This window comes from Pinus tabuliformis, chromosome 8, assembly GCF_031772625.1.
Source record: "Pinus tabuliformis cultivar Carrire ecotype Pingquan chromosome 8, CPIR1, whole genome shotgun sequence".
Taxonomy (NCBI): Eukaryota; Viridiplantae; Streptophyta; class Pinopsida; order Pinales; family Pinaceae; genus Pinus; species Pinus tabuliformis.
In genome coordinates, this window is record NC_142294.1 from 1,985,531,159 (window position 1) to 1,985,558,957 (window position 27,799).

At 37.3% G+C, this 27,799-nt stretch overlaps 1 pseudogene; it reads left to right on the forward strand.

Annotated features, from left to right (window-relative positions):
- Positions 1 to 13,998: 13,998 nt before the first annotated feature.
- On the forward strand, positions 13,999 to 26,891 carry LOC149244405 (ubiquitin-activating enzyme E1 2-like; annotated as a pseudogene).
- Positions 26,892 to 27,799: the final 908 nt, after the last annotated feature.

The following is a 27,799-nucleotide window of genomic DNA, read 5'->3' on the forward strand; positions in this document are numbered from 1 at the left end:
AGTTAGGATTTTGACATAAAGTTCCAATCCTTGGCTTTTGACCTCTCCAAATCAAAATCATCTTCCTTTATTTCAACCTTGAGACCGGATATTTCTGCCATCGGTAGTTGTTGCATCTACCATTGAAATTTGAATAGATCCCTATGAGATGTAGTTCCTGTTGTTGCAAAATCTAACAGGTCTAGTGCTGAACCCCACAAGGCAAAACCAGACCTTAGAGCAACAAGAGATTGGTTGCCAAATTCACCTCAACAACCTTCTCTTGCTCTTTAGTGGTATTTGACCACAAGGGAGGCTTCCTGAAACTCTCACCTAAAGATATTCATGAGAAATGTCTCAAGGTGATTGATATAAGGTTTACTAATTGGGATATAGCGCTGACGAAGCCTAGAAGGCTTAATATTCTAGGCCGAAGTTCAAGTACTCTATTCCTAGACCAATTAGAGGGTTGCTATAAGTTAGGGTTTTGCATATTTTCAATAATAAGGTAAAAAATACTATAACAACCAAAATAAAATGCCTTTCAATGGATAATTAACAAAGGAAGCAGGACATTCAAATAGACATTGAGAGTTTAAGGTTTGTAGTGGATTTTTGTGGCTGTAATAATTCGTAAACAATAAGTAAATGATGACAGCAACCTTAAAGAGGAGGGTTTTAACATGCAACAATGCTATATTTTTCTTTTATATAATTACACCGTAAGGCATTCCCTTTGAGAAGAACTACCCTCATGCCCTCCTGTCATCACTCTGCGCCGTTCGATGCTTCGTTAGACAATTGGATTATGCTCACCTGTTGATTTGAATTGCACCGACAGGTGGCGGTTGTGACTTGCTTGGCAGTCTCTGTTTTGCCTTTGCGCAAATGTAACTACACCGAACCTCACTACTGGTGTACCAAGAGACAGTCTGATAGCAGCACTATTTCGAACTCTAGATTAGTGCAGGCCCTTCCTAGCGACCGCAGCGGCACAACCAAACGAGATGTCTTATCAGCAGACAAACAAGATCATTCAGGGTTTAGTGGTGGATGACCCCTTCCATACAGCATCCTAGTAGGTGGTCCAAATCCTGGCTCCTCTTCTGGACACCATTCTATTTAATTTGTAAACAAGGGTTTCATTCAGCCGGCCGGATTCACGGTGTAATGAGACCAGCCTGCAAGGAGGTAAGGGTTTCATATAATTTTATGTCTTTTCTCTTTTACCAAGATCTAAAGCATGCATTGAATCGGTGGATTCAAAATGGGCATATGGGAGGTTCTGATAAAACTAGCACAAGGAATCATGAAAAGGAAGTCATATGCAGAGAGTCCTACAAAATTGGAAAGAAAAATCCTTTGCCTGTCAGCTCTGAAGTGATGGTAGAGGGTTTCCTGCAGATTGTATCTGAAGCAAGGGTCTCTGTAAAACAGTTCTGCAGGACACTGGTAAATCAGATACAGGAGCTGGATGAGAAAGCAATGGAAAATCTTAGTCTACTTCTGCAGCCATATAATGTGCATGTTACTTGTAATTTTTCTTTTCTCTGGTTTACTTCTAATGTTCAATGGAGCTTCCCACACTAGAGGTCCTGCAAGCAATCCCAGGGATGCTGCAAACAAAGTTGCATTTGAAGCAATTATGTCAATTGACCCTCAATGTTGTTAGTTATTCATAGTTATCCCTACGTGACTCGTAATAGACCTAAAAATACCCTTGCTGAGCTTGCTTCAAGGAAAAACATACCTCCTCCAACTTATCATTTTACAAGGATTTTTACAGCAACTGTGAAGATCAATGGAGCTTCCTACACTGGAGGTCCTGCAAGCAATCTGAGGGATGCTGCAAACAAGGCTGCATTTGAAGCAATTATGGCAATTGACCCTCAATGTTGTGACTCGTGAGTTATCCATAGTTATCCCTACTTGTCTGGTAATATGCTTACTTTCCTTGTGCTTTCAATAATGTTTTATGTTAGCTGTCCATCACACTATAATTTAGAGTTGATTATTTTACTAGAGTAGTTGTACGAAAGGCACCTCATTCCTGTAAGCATGCCTGTTGATTACTTAAGCCCACGATTTTCATGAGATTGCTATTTTTGGTTCTTTGACAAATGATTGACTTGTCCAGAGTAAATTTCATGTTTTTAATTGATTACCTAAACACACCAATGTCAATGTGATTGTTTATTATTTTTCATTATTTGACAAATTGGTGACTTGTAGATAACATCTCTGCGTTATAGTGCTATTGTTCTGAATATGTTGAAAATGTATAACTTGCATAGTCATTGCAAACTAGTGCGTTGGGAGTGGAGTTTACATCCGGAAGTATGTATCCTAAATGGAGTGCTTCATTGATCGTTGCCAAAGTTGATACTGTCTGTGCATTATATGATTCTAATCAGTCCAGCAGCAACAGGGGCATAAAATGGACAATAGTTTTCTTTAAATAAATTAATCTGAATGATTTCCTGATCTTGAATATTGTGTAGAGGTGGCTCTTTTTTGTTTACTTTCAAGGTGTCTCCACTTTACCCCCACGATGCACCAAAGGTGAAATGTAAGACAAAGGTATGAGCCCTGGAGATATTTCCAAGAATCTTTGTGATTTCTTACATGAAAATATTTTTCTTTAAGGGAAATAATTTTGGGAAGTTCAAGATAAATATATGGATCTCAGCTATCTATTTCTTAGTTTGTCATTTGTAATCTTTGCTCAGATTTACCACCCCAATATTGACTTGGAAGGCAATGTGTGCCTCAATATTCTGCGTGAAGACTGGAAGCCTGTCCTGAATATCAACACCATCATTTATGGGTTGTATCATCTCTTCACAGTAAGTTGCTTGATTACTGCAAATATTCAAATCACTGCATATTATTGATTCTAATATGTGTGGTTACAAAGCATTTGCACTTAGCTTTTGAAGATTGTGGTTACACGATTTGATTTCCTGTGTTTGTATGCTTTTTTACTTGATTCTTTGGATGGTGTGTGGGACGGGCTTGAAGGGGCGATGATGGCATGAGGACAGGGAGCTGTGGTTTAGCTTCTAGCACATATCATATTGATTCTTTGGATGGTGCGGGGGATGGGCTTGAAGGGGTGACGATGGCATGATGACAGGGAGCTGTGATTTACCTTCTAGCACATATCATATTTATATTAAACAAAATTTTGCCTTGATGAGGTTCTGTCTGAGTCATATGCACCCATTACATAATCACAGATATTTCATCCACAAGCTTAAATAAGACGTGACAAAGGATTTTATTTTAAGTTTGGGTTTATTTTCCTCTCTGGTTGTTTAATATGGTTCTTGCTTTACCGAAGATTGAATAAACACTGAACAGAGCTTTTAGTGTTGCATGAAAATGTTAGGTTGGATTTATATTTCAGTTTTAGGTTTTGGGCCACCTTCCCTTATAATATCTCTGGTATAGGGAATTTTTATTAGACTTATTGCTTTCAATTCTATTAAAAAATTGTATTTATGTTCAAATATAGTACTTACCATGGTGAATCTGATATTGATTGCAGCAACCAAATCACGAGGATCCCCTTAACCAGGAAGTTGCTGCTGTGATGAGAGATAACCCAAACGGGTTCGGAAGCAATGTCGAAAAGGCCAGGGCAGGGGGTTATGTGGGATCTACTTATTTCCCAAGATGCATGTAATACCAGTAAATTTTTTAATGGGTTCAAGCTTTACGGTGTGGCTTCGAACTTAAGAACTGAGCTATGAAAGTTCTCTATCTTCTCTGGGGTAAGGTCTTTATAGTCTATGGGCTATAAAAAGGAGACAGGAGATGTCCGTAATGATAAAGGACATGGATCTAAGGACACTGAAGGGAAGCAACAGAGCAGTCAAAAGGTTGATTTAGCAGAAACTATTATCAAGAGGAGTATAACTGAATCTGAAAATGATGAAAAAATGTCTCCAAGCAACAGAAAGCACAAAATAAAGAAATGGTGGCAAAGCTTGACACACCGGTGGGTGTGCATAGTCAGACCCTGATGCTTGTAAGATGTTTCGTACATATGTTAGTCATACACCACCTGTAGAGGAATTTCAGTTTGCAAATCGCAGATTTGTAAGAGGGAAATGGCCACCCAACACAAAATTCAGTACTTCTTCATCCAGTACTAGACAGCCAGCAACAAGAGTTGACTGCGCTCCTTTACTAGAACAAAATTCACAAAATCCAAATGATATGGACCAGATATACCAGATAGGAAACTATCTAACCACTTGGTGTTCACACACTGAAGATGTTCTAGATGACTTAGGCAAACAAGCAGATTTGATGAATGCTAATCTGAAATTGCTCTATGAAGAGCAACAGTCAGAAAAGATAGAAAAGGAAGAAAGAAGAAGAAGGAGACAGAAAAAAAAGGCCAAAGAAATCCCAAAATTTCAAATAGATATGAGTGCACCCAATTATTGGGATCAAGAAGAAGAAGAATCAGAAAAAGCAGTAACTGCGACTAGTGCAGAAGAGTCCACTTCAAAGAACACTGGAAAACTAACCAGTGAAAAAAAGGAAGCATATAAAACTGATAAACCGTTTGTTTCAAAGAAAGAAGTGGTGACCCTTGATCAAGCTGCCTCCAAATTTCCTTCTTTTATCTTGCCATCCATAAATAACCAGAACAAGGCTCATATCTTGAAAGAAGTGAATAAGTATCCACGTGTTGAAGAAGATCTGTATGCTGCCAATACAAGTGGCTATATTCTAGATTTGGATAATTCTTCAAACCCTGGAGAATCAATCCGGATTTGGATAGGTGCTCTGTATCAGATGTAGATTACAACAAAATTGGATAATGTATCCATTATGGTCCTAGCAGAAAAACGCATGACTGATATAGTCTATGATTGGTGGATGGGACCATCAAAAGAAACAGAGAAGAGCCATCCTGGAAGCCGGACTGTCTACATTAGAATTATTGCTAAAGACACAGTTCGTGCCAGAACCGGTTGATGAGAAAAAGCAATTGATAACAGATCTTAGTCGAATGGAATTAAAAGATTTGAAGTACTTTGATCAATTTAGTAAAGATTTCATGGCTAAGGTTTTCAAAGCTAATCTCTCAAATGATGTGGCTCAAAAAATTTCTTTTTTGTCAAAATTACCAGGCAATCTAGGAGACCTCATTATGAAAGATCTAGATGTACAGAACAAAATACTAGATCAAGTTTATTGGGTTGACCTTCTTTTTAGAATTGCAGAGAAAGTTAAATACTTATGCTGGCAAAAGAAGGCGCATGACATCACACCCAGTTCAGATGTCTGCAAAATTATGCTACCATGGACACCATTTAAAAAAAAAGGAAAACAAAGAGGTATGGTAGATTTAAACCCAAGAGAGTCTCAAATCCAAGAAAGCCGTTCCGAAAGTATAAATTTTTGAAGAAAAGATCAAAACCAAGAAACAATAATTGTTGTTTCATTTGTAAAAAGGAAGGACATTTCGCACGAAAGTGCCCACAAAATTCATCAAATAAACTTAAAGCTTGTATAGATATAGAAGAATTCCAAGATGATTGGTTTATAGTAGAATTAGAAGATGATATTTCAGATGTATATATTTTGACTGAAATATCAAATGCAGAAGAAGAAGAGTGTGTCCAGAAGATGAATATATGTTTATCCTATTTAGATGATGATTTTTCAGAAGAGCTCCATTACAGTGAAGAAGAAATTGAAGAAGAAAGTGACATTGAAGTCACCAGCGAAACAACAGATGTTTCAGAAGAAGAATCCGAAAGTTCAAGGTCAGAGCAACCAGAACAAAAAAGGTAAGCAATATGTGTTACCTTTTCCAGAATTAAATTCTTTTTGTCCGTTTCAAAAAAGAACCACAGCCTCGACTAGTCTTCCAAAACCAGAGATCAATAGAGTAGAAGAAAATACTCTGTTAAAAAAGATAGTCAAGACTAATCTGTTAAAAAAGATAGTCAAGACTAATAGCCTTATTTATATCTCGGTTCAAGTTCAAGTAAAAAATGAATGGATATCTGTTGATGCATTCATAGATACCGGGGGATCGAACAATTTGGCTAGACCATCTCTGTTTAAATATTTGTGGAAACTGTTGCAAAATATACCGGTGTCTGAAACCATAGGAGGATCTGTGAGTTTAACTCATTATGTAGACAATATTCCATTAAAAATTGGGGGGAGTATAGTCAAAATTTCTGCAATACAACATTTTGACCCTTCAGCTAGTTTAATGTTGGGAATGCCTTTCTTAAATTCTGTGCTTCCAGTAACAATCAGCCAAGATAAGCTGATTATAAATCTGAAAAAGAAGGCTATTGCTGTACCTAGATTGTTTATTGCAAATTCAGAAGCAAGACATGAAAATAGCCAGAAAAGAGTAGAAGCCAGAAAGCCATTAAAAGATTCTGATGATTGGCAAGAAGTTCTGCAAATCTATGAATCAAGAGCAGAATCTAAATCAAAACAAATGGCATGCATAGATCCCAATTGGTCTACAGAACAAACTGCTATCCATGACAGACTTCTAAAAAGCTGTTCAGAAAATCCACAACAGTTTTGGGTAGTAGAAAGTCCAATGCAAGAGATTGTGACCTTGCATGATAATGGAGTCAAAGGGAAACTGATTCCTTGCACTCCTTTAGACGAGCAAGAAATAAAGAGACAAATTAAAGAATTGTTAGAAATGCAGCTCATCGAGCCAAGTGAGTCTCATTATTCTTGTTTAGCGTTTATGGTAAGAAATCATTCTGAGATAGTCAGAGGTAAACCAAGAATGGTGATAAATTACAAACCTCTAAATGCAATTACTCAGAGTTTTAATTATCCACTGCCAAGACCAGAAACTATAATGCAGAAAATACAGCACAACAAAGTATTCAACAAATTTGATATGAAGTTTGGATACTATCAGATTCAAATACAGAAAGAGGACCGGCATAAAACTGCTTTTATTTGTCCTGCTGGATTTTACCAATGGAAAGTTGTTCCATTTAGTTTGAAAAACGCCCCTGCATTCTTCCAGTGAAGAATGGATTTTATTTTTGCCAAATATGATTTTGTTGTAACATATATTGATGACATTCTTATTCATAGTCCATATGTAAAAACCCATTTAGAACATTTAGATATTTTTCTAAAAGAAGTTCAGCAGCATGGCATAGTTTTATCAGAAAGAAAAATGTCTTTATTTCAAGACAATATAGATTTTCTGGGAATTCATGTAGTCAATGGTGCAATTCAGATGCAACCACATGTGTTGACAAAATTAACCCAATTTCCAGATGAATTGAAAGATATAAAAACAATTCAGAGGTTCTTAGGAGTCCTGAATTACATTCACAAGTACATCCCAAGATTGACAGAGAAAACAACTCCAATCAGAAAACATCTCAAAGAAGGATGGTCACTAGAAGCAACAGCAGCAGTCAAACAGCTGAAAGCAGAATGTTAGCAATTGCCAAAACTCCAACCACCAGGTGATGGTCTGCTTATACTCCAAACTGATGCTTCTTTAAATTTTTGGGTAGCCGTTCTTTTTGAACGAAGGGAGACAGGTGAAGAAAGAGAAGAAAGACTCTGTGCCTATGCATCAGGTGAATTCACACCCAGCCAGAAGAATTATTTCATAGCAGAAAAAGAAACACTAGCCATATTCAATGGGATACAAAGGTTTGAGTTATACCTTACACCTGTGAAATTCTTAATAAGAACAAACTCCAAGAATTTCAAATATTTTTTATCTGCCAAGATATCAAGACAAATTGCAAAAGGAAGAATTCTTGCATGGCAGATTTGGTTCCAACAATTTGATTTTGAAGTCGAATGGATCCCAGGTAATTCAAATTATTTGACAGATTCATTAACCAGGGATAGGAATAAAGCATTCATTACTTGTCCAGGTTCGTGTTTTACCATTCCAGGAAAAGGACCACAGGACGATAGTTTTTATACATTTGTTGACAAATTCAGATTGCTTGAAGGACATGCAAGCCATCTTGCAGAAGAAATCAAGAAAGTTGTGGGAATGAGATTGAGAAGAAACACTTGGATCAGAAAATGCCAAGCCTGGCAATCCAAGAATGTAGGTATGTCTTTAGGCCTAAATGCTGAACTGGTAAAGGTATATCCTTTGCCTAACATGAAAGTAAAGTTATTTTTCAGAAGTCTCTAAGATCTATGGTCTAGTGAATATACTGAAAAAATGATATGGATCCTAAAGGTTTTAAACTTTTATCAACTCATTGGAGGAATTGATTTTGGTCTCAGCATTTTCACAGGAGCAAAAATTTTAGATCTTGAAGCCATTCCTTTTAAGCCTGAAGTAGAGAAATACATTCTATCTCTAAAAATCCCAGACGTTTTTGGGGAATTAGAAGCATCCTTTATGCAAAGGTTTGACGAGAATTATGCACCAAATGACACTTTTCCTCAATATGAAATTTTTGAAGGATTTGCTGACTGGGAGATAAAAGATGGTTTTTGCAGAAAAAGCCAACCACTAGGATATCTCAGTGCATTCAAAGGACGTTGCAATATCTCAAAACTTTCTCATCTCCATGGGATTATCATAGTCTCAAACTAAGGGAAAGTATCACTCCTAATCCTTTTGCACAGGTTTTTAGTCATGAACAGATCGGAGAAATCCAGACCAGCGATAATGAATAAATGATTAAGCAACATGTTGGATGGTTCAATGATTTTGGAAATCTGAGGTTAACAAAAAAATTATAGATTCTACAAAAAATGGATGATTTACAAGGAGAGCCAAAGGCATTAAGATTCATAATTAATCAAAAGGCTTTGGTAACTATCAGCGTTATTTCAAGTAATTGGAATAACAATGTAATCCATATTATTAGTCTGATGATTTCAAATAGAATCTGTAAATCTATGATCTTTGAATTAGGCTGGCAAAACAAAGATTTTATGAGTGATAATTGCAGAGAATGGGTTCAACATTCGATTGAAAGTTCAAATTTTCAAATGGGAACTACTAAATGGCATCGAGCTAGCAGTACAGCGATCACCCACGATCAGAAATGTATTTAAAGATTCTTTTCTAGATATTGAGATCAGTCCTTTATCTTTCCTTACCAAGTGGGGAAAACAACTTGCCTCATACACAGCTCAGCAACAGGGTCTCCACAAAATAAAGACGATTACGGAAAAGGGAGAGTCATCAAGAGCATCATCAAAAAGGACAATAATATTAGATGAAGATGCCAAAGGAAAAGGAAAAGCAAAAGAATCTACTTTACAGGACAAACAACAAGATGCCCAGGACCCAGCAGATATCGATTGGGACGAAGAGAGCCCTAAGTTGATTGAACATCACTACTAAAAGATGCTCGACGAGTCCAGGCCAGCACATGATTCTTCAGAAGAATTTGATTTTGATAATGACTATGATTCAGATAGAAGTCCGAAAGGACCATGGTAGAATCTTTTGTACATATGTACCAGAAAAATTGAGTAGACACCATTGGCGGAAAATATGCCGAAAGGACCCTCAATTATTTCTGCTTTTTTAGAATAGTCTAGATAGGAAGATCTAGATAAAGAGAGATCTATAGAAGTTCAAGACATCGCTTGACTGAGAGCTCTGAGATCTTGTGTTGTAATAAGCCTTATGTATTTTGCTTGTTTTTATTAATATCGAAGCCTACTGGGCCGCCTGTTTGAGGACAATTTCTGTCATCCAAAAGAACTTGGAACTGTAAGGCGAAGGCGTTGAAGACCCGTGGAGAGAGGTCATAGTTGCGCGTGCATGTTCGGTTGAAGAGAAGAAACCCGCTTCAGATTTGCTATCTAATAGTCTTCGAATTTGATCAAAAGTAAGTTCTAATACCCAGGCATGAGACAAAGAGAACTATATTCATATTTCCAAATCTTTGATCTTTGTCTTAACTCTTGTTCTATTTCACTTGATTAATTTTAATCCTGAAAGGATATTTAGTCATATCTATTATGGCTATGGAACTCAGATTTATGAGAATCTTTACCATTTTAGAAATGGAAGTCTTGCTGAAGTTTTTCTGGCTTCTCTCTGTAAAATGAACCTTCAATGAACTCTAGTTTCTATGAACCTTCATAACGGCAATGACAAAGAACATTGTCACTTTCTGTCACCTAAAAATTTGGGGGTCATCTCTTTGGTAGACAATATTAGAATTGTCATTTTAGCTATTCATCACACTATAATTTAGAGTTGATTATTTTACTAGAGTAGTTGAACGAAAGGCCCCTCATTCCTGTAAGCATGCTTATTGATTACTTAAGCTCACGATTGTTAATGAGATTGCTATTTTTGGTTCTTTGACAAATGATTGACTTGTCTAGAGTAAATTTCATGTTTTTAATTGATTACCTAAACTCACCAATGTCAATGTGATTTCATTATTTGACAAATTGGTGACTTGTAGATAACATCTCTGCATTATAGTGCTATTGTTTTGAATATGTTGAAAATGTATAACTTGCATAGTCATTGCAAACTAGTGCATTGGGAGTGAAGTTTACATCCGGAAGTTTGTATTCTAAATGGAGTGCTTCGTTGATCGTTGCCAAAGTTGATACTGTCTATGCATTATATCATTCTAATCAGTCCAGCGCATAAAAATGGACTATAGTTTGCTTTAAATAAATTAATCTGAATGATTTTCTGATGTTGAATATTGTGGAGAGGTGGCTCCTTTTTGTTTACTTTCAAGCTAAGTCACAGGACACGTCCCCCAGGGTCCCGTGTCCCGTATTTTACGTATTGGACACGAAAACGGCCCTAATACGTATCGAATACGATTTTCAACGTGTCCTGAAAAATTGAATACGTATTCTCCATTTTCCGTCGTGTCCTGAATTCAGAAAACGCGTATTTGGTTGGTAGAAAACGTTGCCCTAACGTATTTCGACAGGTTGAATACGTACTGCGCAAAAAACGTAATTTAAAGCCTATGCGTTCGATTTTTCCCGGTTATTTGTGGCGGTTGTAATTAAAATCAGAACGACTATCTAGCTCCCACGTCAAGACGGCTCTGACACTTCTGGAATCGAGCCGAGTTTTCCAACGATAAGTTGGGCTGTGAGTTATTACCAGGAACAGGGACGAATTTTCCTTAATCAAGGCACAAAGGTCGAATCTCCTATTTGCTACGAAACTAGTCACCGTAATAGGACGTAATTTGTTGCTAGTGTTTGGAATCAAGCCAATCACAACAATCCGTGAATCAACAAAGGACCAACACCAAAATTTGGCAAAGACCAAAGTCCTTGGTCAAATTCATTGTTCAACTGAGGCCGAGCGCACCTGTGTTGAGGACGAATTTCGTTGTGATAGCCCACGGAATCAATCAACTTTAGTCCAAATATCAGTGCGAAATTGGATGATCGATCAATAATTAAATAGATACAAAGCTTGGTGAACAGCTCGCAGTAGATCGCTTTGTAATTGTTTACTCCTGAGTAAATCCTGAAGCGTTGGATATGAATGAACATTTAAGGTAATGCGGAGATCACCTGTAGACATGCGCAACACCAATCGAGACCGTTAAATGCGAACTGCGTAGTGATTGGACTGCATCGATTGGAGGTTAAGTCCAGTGCAGGAGTTCGAACTATAAATCTTGGAGGAGGCGGAATTGTTTTGTGAACAAAAGGAAACTGCATTTTAGGGAGACAAATTCACTGCCATGTTCAGATTTGAAGCATCATTCCCTATTCCTATTGTTGATCCCAACCGACTGCATCTACACATTCTTGTGACAACGTATTTGCCCACACAAAAATCAGGTTCTATCTCTTAGTTTGCATTATTTGGAGATTGTTAACGGTGGACAGTGATAAAATTTCCCGGTTATTTTCGGACTCAGTCCTGAACTATGAACTTTGAGAAGTAATTATATTTTAATTTGATTAGATAAGCTACAACCTACAATTTAATATGGATAAAAAACTATATTCGGTGTGTATCTATATATATATATATTTTTATTAAATATATATAAAACGTGTTCCCTGTGTCTTGTTCCCAGGTCGCTACGTTTCGTATTGAATACTCGTATTTACGTGTCCTCCGTGTCTCGTGTCCTCGTGTCATGTGACTTAGCTTTCAAGGTGTCTCCACTTTACCCCCACGATGCACCAAAGGTGAAATGTAAGACAAAGGTATGAGCCGGAGATATTTCTAAGAACCTTGTGATTTCTTACATGAAAATATTTTTCTTTAAGGGAAATAATTTTGGGAAGTTGTAGATAAATATATGGATCTCAACTATCTATTTCTTAGTTTGTCATTTGTAATCTGTGCTCAGATTTACCACCCCAATATTGACTTGGAAGGCAATGTGTGCCTAAATATTCTCCGTGAAGACTGTAAGTCTGTCCTGAATATCAACACCATCATTTATGGGTTGTATTATCCGTTCTCAGTAAGTTGACTGATTTCTGCAAATTTTCAAATCACAGCATATTATTGATTCTAATATGTGTGGTTACAAAGCATTTGCACTTAGCTTTTGAAGATTGTGGTTACAAGATTTGATTTCCTGTGTTTGTATGCTTTTTTACTTGATTCTTTGGATGGTGCGGGGGATGGGCTTGATGGGGTGATGATGGCATGAGGACAGGGAACTATGGTTTAGCTTCTAGCACATATTGTATTGATTCTTTGGATGGTGCAGGGGACAGGCTTGAAGGGGTGATGATGACATGAGGACAGGGAGCTGTGGTTTAGCTTCTAGCACATATCATATTTATATTAAACAAAATTTTGCCTTGATGAGTGTTCTGTCTAAGTCATATACACCCATTACATAATCACAGATCTTTCATCCACAAGCTTAAATAAGATGTGACAAAGGATTTTATTTTAAGTTTGGGTTTATTTTCCTCTCTGGTTGTTTAATATGGTTCTTGCTTTACCGAAGATTGAATAAACACTGAACAGAGCTTTTAGTGTTGCATGAAAATGTTAGGTTGGATTTATCTTTCAGTTTTAGGTTTTGGGGCTACCTTCTCTTATCATGACTCTGGTATAGAGAATTTTTTTTTAGAGTTATTGCTCTCAATTCTATTAAAAATTTGTATTTATGTTCAAATATAGTACTTACCATGGTGAGTGTGATGTTGATTGCAGCAACCAAATCACGAGTATCCCCTTAACCAGGAAGCTGCTGCTGTGATGAGAGATAATCCAAAAGCGTTCAGAAGCAATGTCAAAATACCAGTAAAATTTTTAATGGGTTCAACTTCAAGCTTTAAAGTGTGGCTTTGAACTTGAGAACTGAACTATGAAAGTTCTCTATCTTCTTTGGGGTATAAAAGGTCTTTATAGTCTTTGGGGCCTGGTCTATAAAAACTCTGTATCTTTTGATCTCTTAAAATGAGCCTGAACTATGAGAATTTTGCAGAAAATCTGTGCTATGAATTTTTTTCCTTTTTGTTGTCCTAGCAAGAATTGAGTGAGCTTGCAAGGAGAATGAAATCTAAGATTTCTTTTTATATTGGACCAAAGGTGGACTTTACCGGAACGACTGTGTGGTTGGAATAATTTGCTAATTACCATTCACAGTAAGAACAAACCCTTCTTGTATAGACTTTTCTTTCCATGTGAAAAGGTCCTAATGATTCATTGTTTTCTTAGGAATTTCTTAGATTGTGGCTTTGTTCTTGACATATTTGTCAAAATTTGACAGAAGTTTGATGTCTTGTCTTGTGTGCAGGTTATATGGATTACAGGAGCGAGTCAAGGGTTTGGTAATTGATTGATTGTGTTTTTGTTTCTTCTTGGTTGATTCCATGACCATTAATAAGAAAGAAAATAGGCTTATATGAAAATAGGTCAAAAAGGCCATAGAAATTTGTAGAAACTCCTTTATATGTTGAAGGAAGATGCAAAAGGAGAGAATGAGAAGAAAGGTGATCAAATTTTCATCTAAAAATCAGAAATAAAATGCAGAGAAGTGTCTGTTATGCAGAAATATGTGGAGAGGAGATGCTCGTATCTAACAAACGGGTATCATTGCTTCTATTACCAATGACAATCCTGCTCTGGTGTCATGTGTGGATGATGAGGAGAGGCTCCAATTCGAGGATGGGGATTTTGTTGTTTTCTCTGAAGTTAAAGGTATGAGTGAGCTCAATGATGGCAAGCCAAGAAAAGTGATGAATGTCAGACCATATTCTTTCCACCTGCAGGAAGACACCACCAACTTTGGACGCTATGAGATGGGTGGCATAGTCACTCAGGTAAAGCAGCCCAAGCTCCTAAACTTTAAGCCACTAAGGGAAGCGCTTGAAAATCCCGGCGACTTTCTTCTCAGTGATTTTGCCAAGTTTGACCGCCCTCCACTTTTACACTTGGCCTTCCGGGCTCTAGATAAATTTGTTAATCAATTTGGGCGCTTCCCCTGTGCTGCATCGGAGGAAGATGGGAGCAGATTCATTGATGTGGCAAGGGCTTTAAATGATAGTGACAGCTGCCTGATTAAGTTGGATGCCAGTGCCATTGATGAAAATGTAAATGTATTCAAACATTTTGCAAGTGGTTCCCGTGCAGTGTTGAATCCCATGGCAGCTATGTTTGGTGGAATTGTCGGGCAGGAGGTTGTGAAAGCCTGTTCCGGCAAGTTTCATCCACTTTTCCAGGTTTTATTTCTTTGACACCCTACATACCTTTTTTATGTATTTCTCTTAAATATAAATGGAATTGTACCCTTTAGGCAGGGCAAGGCAGCGTAGCATTCAATTATTTATGGTCTAATACAGATTTCTATATTCTTGCCTGTGCAGTTCTTCTATTTCGATTCATTGGAATCTCTTCCTGTAGAACCCCTTGGGCCAGAGGATGTGAGGCCTTTGAATAGCCATTACGATGCCCAGATTTCTGTATTTGGAAAAGAGGTGCATAAAAAGTTGGAAGATGCAAAATTATTTGTTGTGGGGGCTGGTGCTTTGGGATGTGAGCTTCTAAAGAACTTAGCCCTAATGGGAGCCTCCTGTGGGAGCCAGGGAAAGCTGACTATAACGGATGATGACGTTATTGAGAAGAGAAATCTTAGTAGACAATTCCTCTTTCGGGATTGGAATATTGGGCAGGCAAAGTCAAGAGTGGCAGCATCAGCAGCCACTGCAATCAACCCACATTTGCAGGTTCAAGCAATGGAGAATTGTGTGAGCCCAAATACCGAAAATGTCTTTGGTGATTCCTTCTAGAATGGTGAGGTTGATGTTGTTTTAAATGCTCTGGACAATGTCAATGCCAGGCTGTATGTAGATTCAAGGTGTGTTTACTTCCAGAAGCCATTGCTAGAGTCTGGAACACTGGGAACCAAGTGCAACACCCAAATGGTTATCCCTCACTTGACTGAGAACTATGGAGCATCACGAGATCCCCCTGAAAAGCAGGCACCCATGTGCATGCTTCATTCATTTCCACATAATATTCACCACTGTCTCACATGGGCAAGGTCTGAATTTGAAGGTCTCTTAGACAAAACTCCAGCTGAAGCAAATGATTTTCTTTCAAAATCAGAAGAATACATAACAACAATTTGTTGGATAAGGTTGTCATTGATGTCAAGACTAATCCTAACCCTAATTGGAGATGATAAAGACCCTGCTCTAAAAACCCTACTATAAGATGAAACCCTAACCCTAATATATATATATATGTGCTCTAAAAGCCTTGCCATATATAATCATAATAAGCCCATTCTAAGATCCCTATCATATTATAGCATTCTATTATAAAGCCCTTTATAAAATGTCCTTGATACCCTATGCACATAACCTTGCTGTATTCTTAAAAATAAAAATAAATACAAGTAAAAACCATATACCACACTTATTGTGTCGGCCTTACACTCACATGCCAGCTTTATCCAATTATCACGACCCTTCTAAATTTTTTACAAATGATATATATACTAAAGTTCATTCGTTGATGAGAAGAGATCGGACAAGATTGAACAACTGAATTTGGGTGAGTTCACAGCTCGTGAACTTAGGGAACAAATGATGTATAATATTTGAAGACGCATTTTTGAAGAACATAAATGAAACCTTCGGTGGTGCGGACCTTATTTACTCCTGTGGATCTATGACTAAGTTGCACGAAACGGGGAAACAAACGAGTTTCCGAAACGGGAAGCGATACGAAACGCGACCTCCCCAAATTTTGGAAACGGGGAAACACGAATATATATATATATATATATATATATATATATATATATATATATATATATATATATTAAAAATATTTAAAAATTATAATATAATATGTGTGTGTGTGTGTGCAATCATAAAGCATTAATGATACATTTACATTATATGATTATAATTTATTACATTTAAACATTAAGATTAAATTTACATCACATTTACTCATGAGTCATGAATGATCACATAATGAAAATAAAAATATAGGAAAATCCAAAATCAACCTTTATTTATATTAGTATATGAGGCTGCAAGTACAATAAAGACTATAAGGCTGCAAGAACTATAGAGACAAGTCACAAAAGACTAATCCTCATCATAACAATCCTCATCAAAAATAGAAGCAGCACAATGCTCAACAGTGGATGGTGGTGCTGAAGAAGATGATGCACCAATTCCACTTCCAGATTCGGCCTCAATATTCAGGGCAGCAAGAGAGAGATCCAAATCAGGATTTTCTGCATCCACATCCCATTCTTTAGAAGGACCACTGTTGTATTCTGGACCCCTACGAGATGCAAGGCGAAGGTTGGAGTGCACATAAACAAGATCCTCTGCTTTCTGTGAGCCCAACCTATTGCGCTTCACAGAATGAATAAAACCATAAGTGCTCCAATTCCTTTCTGCTGATGAAGAGCTTGCCACTTGTGAAAGAATACGAATGGCAAGGTTTTGCAAATGTACACCATTTGCTCCATGACAAATCCACCACCTAATTGGATTCATGGTGCTTCTCTCCTCCAAAGCTGATATATCTGCATAATCATCTATTCCTGCAGCAAAACTGGCAAATTCCTCCTTTACCTCCCTATGTAGATGAGAAGGAAACATTCTCATAAGTGCTTTTTTCACCCCAGTAGCCACCTCTCTATCCTTATGGGGTGCCTTCCTCTTCCCATTGCTTTTAGCAATAAGCTCCTCATCATAAAATTTGGGGTTCAAAGCATGTGCTAAAGTGTGCAATGGTGTATTGAAATTGTTCCACCTGTCAACAATGATTTTCTTGATCAAACCAGCAAAATGATCATCAACAAACAAAAGTTGTGGAGACTCCTGCGAAATGATTTCCATAGTTTTCTCAACCATGGAATCCATGCCATCATATACCTCTCCCAAGAAAGGTTGGTCAGTGTCAGCACTCCGGAGAAGCTCAAATGCAGGGTTGTGAACTTTAGCAAGAAATCTACCTTGCTCCACCAATCCTCATCAAGGCACAATCTACGCACTATAGATCCCCGCTCTGAATCTGCTTGTCTCCACTCAATCCAAAGTTGACTCACCACCATAGAAACTAATGCATGCTTAACCTCAACAAGGCGGCGCAACATCACGAAGTTTGAGGCATATCTTGTCTCAGCAACTTTTAACAACTCCAATTTGGAGTACTCTTGAAATATGGCCTGAGACTGGTGGTGGTTGGTGATGAATTTGATAATCTCCCTTGCTTCCCCTGTGAGTTCCTTTATCCAGGAAACTTTGTTGTCGATCTCCTCTAAGATCAGATTCAGATTATGGACAATGCATGGTGTCCAAAAGATGTGGTCATACCTCCCCTCAATAATTAAACCTGCAGCTTTGCAAACCGGTGCATTATTCGTGATAACTTGCACCACCTTGTTAGGCCCTATTTGTTCAATAGCTTTTATAATAACATCAGCAATGTATTGTGCATCTTTCACCTCTCCTGAGCAGTCTTCTGCCTTGATAAACATTGCTCCTTTGGGGGAAGTGGCAATTATATTTATCAATGATCTGCGCCTCATATCTGTCCAACCATCTGAGACTATGGTAACCCCAGAGCTACTCCAGGAAGAACGAATTGGAGCTAAAATGTCCTCCACAAGGTCCTTCTCATTTTTGAGAAGCTGGGTTATGACTTTCTCATAGTTGGGCCCCTTGTACCCTTGAGGAGCTTTGTTAACCGCCCTTATCATATCTTGCCAGTAAGGAGAGCGAACAACATTGAATGGGATACCACATGCATAAATGCACCTAGCCACTCTGGAATCAGTTTCTTCTCTTGCTTGCACATTCACCAATCTAGCAATTCTGCTATCCTGAACTGAAGGGGATGCCCCTGGGCCTCTGGTATTTTTGGGTGTTGGTTGTTCATGTTGTTGAGTGTGACTAGCTCTCCTCTTTCTTACTTCAGCTACAATCCTTGGCTCAATGTTAGATGGAGCTTGAGTAAGCTCATCACGCCTTCTCTTAGTACCATCCGCCTCATCTTGCTCTCTTTGATATGCCCTCCTTGCCAACGGATCTGATGTTTTTGTGCAACCTGAAATCCCCTGTCCTCCTCCATGCAATAGATGCGCCTTCACTCTTGGGTAGGAGCCTTTGTACGTATTATTGCAAAGATTGCATCACCATTCCCATGAGCCACCACCTCCACATCTTTGAAGCTTCGTCACATGCCTCCAAAGAGGATAATATTCAGCCCTTGGGTTGGCCCTAGGGCTTGAACTTGCAGCTGCACTTTGGCTGGAAGCCATTGCTGCAAAAATAAATTAAAAAAACAAATCTGTAAATAATAAAATTTAAAAACGTTTTTCATATTTTTGGCTGTATAAACCCTAGAAAAATTGAAGAAATAGTAAGAAAAAACTAAGAAATGAATGTGGCTTACCCAAATTAATTTTCTGTGGCTGAAACTACCCTAAAATGCCAGAAAAGAGGAGAAATATGGCTGTAGCTGAGCCAAATCTGCTGCAAAAATAAATTTAAAAAACAAATCTATAAATAAAAAACGTTTTTCATATTTTTGGCTGCCTAAACCCTAGAAAAATTGAAGAAATAGTAAGAAAAAACTAAAAAAATGAATGTGGCTTACCCAAATTAATTTTCTGTGGCTGAGACTACCCCGAAATGCCAGAAAAGAGAAGAGAAATATGGCTGTAGCTGAGCCAAATCTCCTGCTATTGAAATCTCCTACTGAAATCTTTTTCTCTTGCTGCTGAAATCTCTTTCTCCTGCTGCTGAAATCTACTTTGCTCACTGCTCAAAACACCCTAGCTGAAACCACTGCCAGTCTCCAAGAGAAACGACTTGCTGAATAGTGTGATGAGAGAATGAGACAAACTGCTCTTTTATAACTTTAGAATAGGTTTCTAGAATTTTCCGGAAACCTAAAAAAAATTTAAAAACCAATTAAAAAAAATAAAAAATAAAAAACAACACATTAAATTAGGGAAACGTGGCTCGTATGGCCTGGAAACGCGTTTCCGGCCGTACTGCCACGTTTTCGTTTCGGGAAACGTGCCAGTACGGCCGAAAACGCGTTTCCAGGCCGTACGGTATGCGTTCGTTTCCGTTTCAAGGGGAAATGACCCCTACCCCCACGTTTCTTGCAACTTAGATCTATGATATGTCTGTGAAATTGTAATAAATATATGCTCTTGCAGTCCTGTAACAAATTTTTGAGGTGTCAGCTCCTTGCAGATTTGTGAAAGGATACCTGTGATTATCAAACTCAGATTGCAGAGTTGTAGAGTTTTCCCGTTACATACTTTGAAAGATTTGTGAAGACCGCGGACCTGTGAAGCTTACCTGTTGCGGACTTCGAAAAATTTGTGCTTCAGTTGCAGACTTGTGAAGATTGCGGACCTGTGAAGTCTTACCTGTTGTAGACTTTGAAAGATTTGTACCTCAATTGCAGACTTGTGAAGATTGCAGACCTGTGAAGTCTTCCTGTTGAAGACTTTGACAACTTGTGCGGACTAGTTGGACGTCTTTGCAGACCTGTATTGGCTGAATATTTGTTGCGAACTAATGCCTCAAGTCTGTCGACCCATAGTTGCTCCTTATTGTAGATTCACTATGGAAAATTCGAGTTACAGTTCTAGTTGAAGTTACAAAAACCTGGAAGCTCACAGACTTGTTATAAATAGTTGATCAGAAGTTGACCCATTATTGGAGACCTGTGGAAGCTACAATTATCAAACCTGTGATGTGAAGATTACATAAAATAAAATCTGTAAGTCATTTTGAAATCTCTATTTTAAGAAAGTCCTCAAGGTTGGAGCCTTTTGGCACAAATTAAGTTTTGTTGAAGGATCGAAGTCCTCAAGGTTGGTGCCTTGGAACATATTTTTTTGTGCAAGTTGGTGCTTGCTACCATTGTAAAAGAGGATTGGTGTCCTCAATCTCTTGTTAATAAAATCGTTCTTTTTTTTCCTTAATTCCTGGTTAAATTTGTGAAAAAAATCTTAACTGGCATAAATAACCATTGTAAGAAATATTGATTCACCCCCCTCTCAGTATTTCAACAACTGGTATCAGAGCCAACTTCTTCATAATCAACCTAACAACTTGAAGAAGGATTTTAAATCACAATGGCCAGTGAGGATGCAAGAAAGGTGCCTCAATTTGATGGAACAAATTTTCCTTTTGGAAAGTGAGGATGAAATTATATTTGATGTCTCTTGGACTAGAAGTATGGTAGTCAACGTTAGATGGTTATAAAGTTCCACCTTCTCCACCAACAGATCAGGATGGAAGGAAAGTTTATATAGCAAATGCCAAAGCTCTAAATTCTATAACAAGTGGAATATCTGACTTAGAATTTACAAAGGTTATGAATTGTGAATATGCTAAAGAAATGTGGGACAAGCTTGTTGGCATTTATGATGGAGATACCAAGGTCAAGAAGGCAAAACTCCAAACTTTTAGAAGACAATTTGAAAGTCTAAAAATGAATGAAGAAGAAGACATTGCTGCTTATTTTCTCTGAGTGGATGAAGTTGTCAACTCACTCAAAGGTCTAGGTGAAAACATTGAAGAAAAAACAGTTGTCCAAAAGGTTTTGAGATCACTTCCAGAGCGTTTTGATTCCAAATTCAGTGCCATAGAAGAATTAAAAGACTTGGACACCTTGTCAATGGATGAATTTCATGGAATTCTCATTGCATATGAAATGAGAAAAGGAATCTCAAATCCTAAAGAAGTTGCATTCAAGGCCTCAAAAGCATCAAGAAAAGGGAAAAGTTGTAATTGTAGCAGTGATGATTTTGACACTGAAACAAAATTAGCACAATTTGTGAAGAAGCTAAGGAAATGATCCAAACTCAAAGGTAAGTATCCTCTCATTTGTTTTAAGTGTGGTAGAATAGGACATTATGCTGCAAAATGTCCTTTCAAGGATGATAGTGATGATGAAAATGAACCCAAAAAGAAAATATTCAAGAAGGAGGGACCAAACAAAAAGAATTTCTTCTCCAAACAAGATGACTTTGATGAAGATGAATTCAAGATAAAGAAGAAAAATTCAATCAAAAGGACCTTCCTTCTAAAAAGGGATAGTGATGACTCTAATGAAGAAGATGACTATGCTGGAAGTAGTGAAGTGTTATTCATAGAATTCACAAATGATGATGAATCTAAAGGAGTAGAGGAAGGAAATGTAGATGAATTGCTGATTAGTGCTTTTGAAGAAAATGAAAAACTAAAGAGGAAGATCATTTCCCTCAAAACTGAAAAAGAAGAAGCAAAAATGATAGAAGAAATCTTGAACAACAAACTAAAAGAAAAGGAAGAAATGTGTGAGAAACTAGAAGTTGTTTCTCTTAAAAAGGATTTAAGTTAGGTCAATAAAGTTTACAAAGCTCTCAAACTCTTGATACCATCCTCAATACTCAAAGACCTCATCATGACAAAAAAATGCTTGGTTTCAAAGGTGAATCATCAAATTAAGAGGAGAATACTGATGAAAAAATTAAAAAAACATATGTTGACATCCTTTGCAATTATCCAAAAAAAGAAAAGTTGTTCAATCTAGGACAAAGATTCACTTACAACAATCTAAGGAATGAAAAGAAGCCATCTCTAGAAAAGAATGTTACATCAAGCCAAAGCTACCCAAACAAGTATCAAACTATCTTTCTTGGTCATTGTTTCTATTGTAAAAATTTTGGTCACCAAGCTAAGCATTGCAAGGCTTACAAGGATAATGGTTCAAGAAGATATATGATCAATTATCAAAATAAGTTGATTGGTTCAAAGAAACAAGGTCAAATCAAGACCTATAATTCATTTGATCCTTTGTCAAAATATAGTCTAGAATGCCTAAAATGTAATAATTTAGGTCATGAAGCACAAAATTGTACACTTATGTCAAAGGAAAAAGTTTGGAGAAGAAAGGAATCTACTACAGATAAATGTGGTCTAGCTTTGTGTGCACAAAGTGATGAAAATCAATGATTTGTAGATAGTGGATGTTCTAAACACATGACAGGTGACCAAAATAATCTTATTTCGCTAAATAAAAAGGATGGAAATGCGTCTTTTGGAAGTGGATTTGCTAAGATTGCTAGTAGAGGGACAGTGACTCATTAATGGCAAAGGCGAAACACAAAATGCACTACTAGTTAAAGGACTCAAGCACAATCTTCTAAGCATCAATCAAATTTGTGACCAAGGACATGAAGTTATTTTGAGTGCAAAGAATTGTGAGATAAGAAAGTCTTCTTCAGGAAAACTTGTGGGAAAAGGGGTAAGAACTCCAGATAACGTATATATTTTAAGTAAAATTGAAGAAGAAATCTTGAGTCAAACAGATGAAAGCTGGTTATGGCACAAATGATTAGGACATCTAAACTTTGATAACTTAGTGAAGATCAACAAAGCACAAGCTGTAAGAGACTTGCCCAAAATTTCAAAACATGAAAAGATCATTTGTGGACCATGTCAACATGGCAAGCAGACAAGGATCAACTTCAAGACCAAGGAATGCTCAACCTCAAAGCCTTTGGAGGTCATACATGCAGATTTATGTGGATATTTTTTATAAGATTTAAATCAAAGGCACTTGAATGTTTTAAGAATTTCAAAGCTCTTGTGGAAAATAAAAGAGAATAAAAAAGCAAGTGTGTTAGAACAAATAGAGGTGGAGATTATACTTCAAAAGAATTCAATGAATTTTCTGAAACACATGGAATCAAAAGAGAATTTTCTGTAGCTAGAACTCCTCAATAAAATGGACTAGTTGAAAGAAGGAACAAAACTATACAAGAAATGGCAAGAACAATGTTGCTTGCAGCTGATTTGTAGGCAAAATTTTGGAAAGAAGTAGTTGGGGCAACAATATATCCTATGAACAGGGAACAACTCCGAGTAAATAGTGACAAGACTCCATATGAATTATGGAAAGGAAGACCTGCTTCATTGAGATACTTCAGAATATTTGGAAGTAAATGCTTCATAAAGATTAATGATGATTCACCAGGCGAGTTTGACTCTCGTGTTGATGAAGGAATTTTCCTTGGGTATTCTTTATGAAAGATTGTCTTGTATCTTGCCTCAGCAAAAAACAATCATCTATATCTCTTTCTACAGCCAAAGTCAAATACATAGCTGTTGCAAATTGTTGTACACAAATCTTATGGATGAAGGAAGCTCTAAAAGATGTCAACATAGAAACTAATCAACCAATCACTATTTATTGTGACAACACTAGCGCTATCAGTCTTTCAAAAGATTCAGTGATGCATTCAAAGACAAAACGTATCCCAATCAAATATCATTTTCTCCGAGAACAAGTTGCAGAACATAATGTCAAATTAGAATATGTCAATACAAAGGAACAAATTGTAGATATTTTCACAAAACCCCTACCACGAGAAGCATTTGAATATCTTTGCCAAAAGATGGGGGTCATTTCTCTTGCATCTCACTAAAAGCATTCTGTTTATAAAAAGAAAGGGGGAGCAACACCATGACAAAAGGAGCATCATATGAATAGGTTGCCATTGATGTCAAAGGAATGCAAGAAGAAGAAAAGTAATGCTATCAATGACAAAGGGGGAGATTGTGGGATAAGGTTGTCATTGATGTCAAGACTAATCCTAACCCTAATTGGAGATGATAAAGACCTTGCTCTAAAAACCCTAATATAAGATGAAACCCTAGCCCTAATATATATATATATATATATATATATATGCTCTAAAAACCTTGCCATATATAAGTCCATTCTAAGATCCCTATCATATTCTAGTATTCTATTATAAAATCCCTTTATAAAATTTCCTTGATACCCTATGCACATAATCATGCTCTATTCTTATAAAAATAAATACAAGTAAAAACCATATACCATGCTTATTGTGTCGACCTTACACTCCCATGTCGACTTTATCGAATTATCACAACCCTTCTAAACTTTTTACAAATGATATATATATATATATATATATATATATATATGAAGTTCATTCGTTGATGAGGAGATTAGACAAAATTGAACAGGTGAATTTGGGTAAGTTCACATCTCGTGAACTTAGGGATTAGATGATGTGTAGTATTTGAAGACGTATTTTTGAAGAACATAAATCAAACCTTTGGTGGTGTAGACCTTATTTACTCCTGCGAATCTGTGATACGCTTGTGAAATTGTAATAAGCATCTGCTCTTGTGGTCCTGTAACAATTGTTTAAGGTGTCAACTCCTTGCCGATTTGTGAAAGGATACTTTTGATTATCAAACTCAAATTGCAGACCTGTAGAGTGTTCCCGTTACAAACTTTAAAAGATTTGTGAAGATTGCAGACCTGTGAAGCTTACCCGTCGCAGACTTTGAAAGATTTGTTCTTCAATTGCAGAGTTGTGAAGATTGCGGACCTGTGAAGTCTTATCCGTTGCAAACTTTGAAAGATTTGTGCCTCAGTTGCAGACTTGTGAAGATTTGCGGACCTGTGAAGTCTTCCCGTCGCAGAATTTGACAACTTGTGCGGACTTGTTGGACGTTTTTGCAGACATGTATTGGATGAATACTTGTTGCAAACTAATTCCTCAAGTCTATTGACCTGTAGCTGCTCCTTATTGCAATATCACATTGGAAAATTCGAGTTATAGTTCTAGTTGAAGTTACAGAAACTTGGAAGCTCACAAACTTGTTATAAATAGTTGGTCAGAAGTTGACCCATTATTGGAGACCCGTGAAAGCTACAATTATTAGATCTGTGATAAAATCTGCAAGTCATTTTGAAATCTCTATTTTAAAAAAGTCCTCAAGGTTGGAGCTTTTTGACACAAATTAAGTTTTGTTGAAGGATCAAAGTCCTCAAGGTTGGTGACTTGGAACATATTTTTTTGTGCAAGTTGGAGCTTGCTACCATTGTAAAAGATTGATGTCCTCAATCTCTTGTTAATAAAACCTTTCTTTTTGTTCCTTAATGCCTGGCTAAATTTGTGAAAAAAATCTTAACTGGCATAAATAACCATTGTAAAAATTACCGATTCACCCCCCCCTCAGTGTTTCAACACAATAAAGTCTGCAGGGGATGCGGAGGCCCGACAACTTCTAGAGTCCGTTGTCGATTGTTTGGTTTCACATAGATGTCTAACATTTGAAGATTGCGTTTCTTGGGCTAGAATCAAGTAAGTAATTAAATTCCCTTTCTATGATTATATACTTTTCATTTCCATCTTGCATTCCAACAAATCTTAGCACAATTTACTATTTACAAAAAGTTCAAATTTCACTAAACTAGATTTGCAAATCACTGACTCATTTGAGGATTATTTTTCAAATCTTGTGAAGTAGGTTACTTTTATCTTCCCCGAGGATGCAACTACAAGAGAAGGTGCACCATTCTGGTCTGCTCCCAAGCGTTTCCCAAAAGCCATCGACTTTTCTTCCCATGATCCCAGTCACATGTCCCTAATTCTTGCAGCCTCAATTTTAAAAGCTAATACATATGGCATTCCCATTCCCGACTGGGCTTCAAATCCAAATTCAAGCATATTGGCGCAGGTGGTTGACAAAGTGCATATTCCAGTTTTCGAGCCAAAAGAAGGGGTGAAGATTGTCACAGATGAGAAAGCTACAGATGTGAACCATTCTTCTACATTATATGATGATGATGCTGAACAGATTGACAAATTGATCACCACACTGCAACGTGGGGTTCAAAATCTGCCCTCAGGCTTTCGCATGAATCCTATTAAGTTTGAAAAGGTTATATTCTCTAACTTTGCTCATTAAAGATTCCTATTATGCTCTACTAATTACACAGGTTCTCCTCTGTCACAAAAATATCATGTTGGGAGGGTTTTGATGTTCCAATTCAACACTATCCATGGCAAGAAAACTGTGTCTAAAATTTTGGTTGCTTCCTTGCCATGCAGGATGACGATACAAATTATCACATGGATCTTATCTCTGGACTTGCTAATATGCGAGCAAGGAACTATAGCATACCTGAAGTGGATAAGCTCAAGGCCAAGTTCATAGCTGGACGAATAATTCCTGCTATTGCAACTACCACTGCCATGGCCACTGGTCTAGTGTGTCTGGAACTTTACGAGGTTATATTAGGCCACAAGGTTGAAAAGTATCGCAACAATTTTGCAAACTTGGCACTCCCTCTATTTTCTATGGTTGAACCTGTTCCCCCACAGGTAACTAAACATGGGAATTTGACTTGGTCTCAATGGGATCGATGGGTCATACATGGAAATCCAACTGTGCAAGCCCTGTTGGACTGGTTCCAAGATAAAGGCTTGGATGCCTACAATGTGTCATTCTGCAACACATTGATTTACAACAACTTATTTCCCAACCACAGAGAAAGATTGGATAAGAAGGTGATAGACCTGGTAAAAGACATCCCAAACATAGAGATAACTACAGATACTCATTATCATTTAGACGTTGATGCTATTGAAAAATTTAGGGCATAACAATTAAGCGATTTCTCTTCTATTAGTAATTGGTTGTGAGTGATTTCTACTTCTTTAGATTAGGATCTTCTTTTACTTAGCTTATTAGAGTTCTTCTTCATCAAACAGTTACCAATGCATAAACAATAAAGAGAGAAGAGATACAAAATGTAGGCTATCCACCAGGGCCAAAACCTCTCCCACTTGAGAGGAAAACCCGAACAAATTCTTCTTCTTATAGAGTCTTCAATTGATGAATACTAAGACCAAGACCCTTGACCTATTTTCCACTCCAAGACCAAGACACAAAGCCCTTTTCCTCTTCCTTGAGTCAAAGATAGTCAAACCCTTTGCTTCTTCTTCTTCTTGGCTTTCCTTCAGAATTTCGACCCCTTGATTTCAGTCTGCAACTTTTGGTTCCAAATCAGAAACCCTAGTTTGTATAGATGACCAACTTTGAACCTTAACTAGCCTCTCTTTAGAAAGAGACTCCTTCCTTTTAATTCAGCTTCCCTTTGACTTGTCCTTCACCCAACTTGGTTACCTTTAGATGACTGTAACCTTCTCGGCCTCCTTGCTACAATAGACAGGTCTGCAACTTCGCATGTGTGGAGATTACTTAGCTCAAAACAGTCCCAAAACAGTGCTGAAACACTTCGCTCTTTCTTCCTCTCTCCTTGCTGGTTATAGGGCTTCTTCTTTATCACCTTCGCACTACTTAACTTTAGACTTACTTCAATGAATTTGTGCTCTGAAATGAGGTCGAGTGGCCTATTTATAGTTGTTTGCTATCATAATAAGCCAACTTGTCATCCAGCTACGCTAACATGTCATTTAGAGAGATGTTATTATTCCTTTTGAAACCCACTTGAAGGGAGAAGCTTGTGCTTGTCTTGGAGGGCTATTTATACTTATCTAATGACTCATAC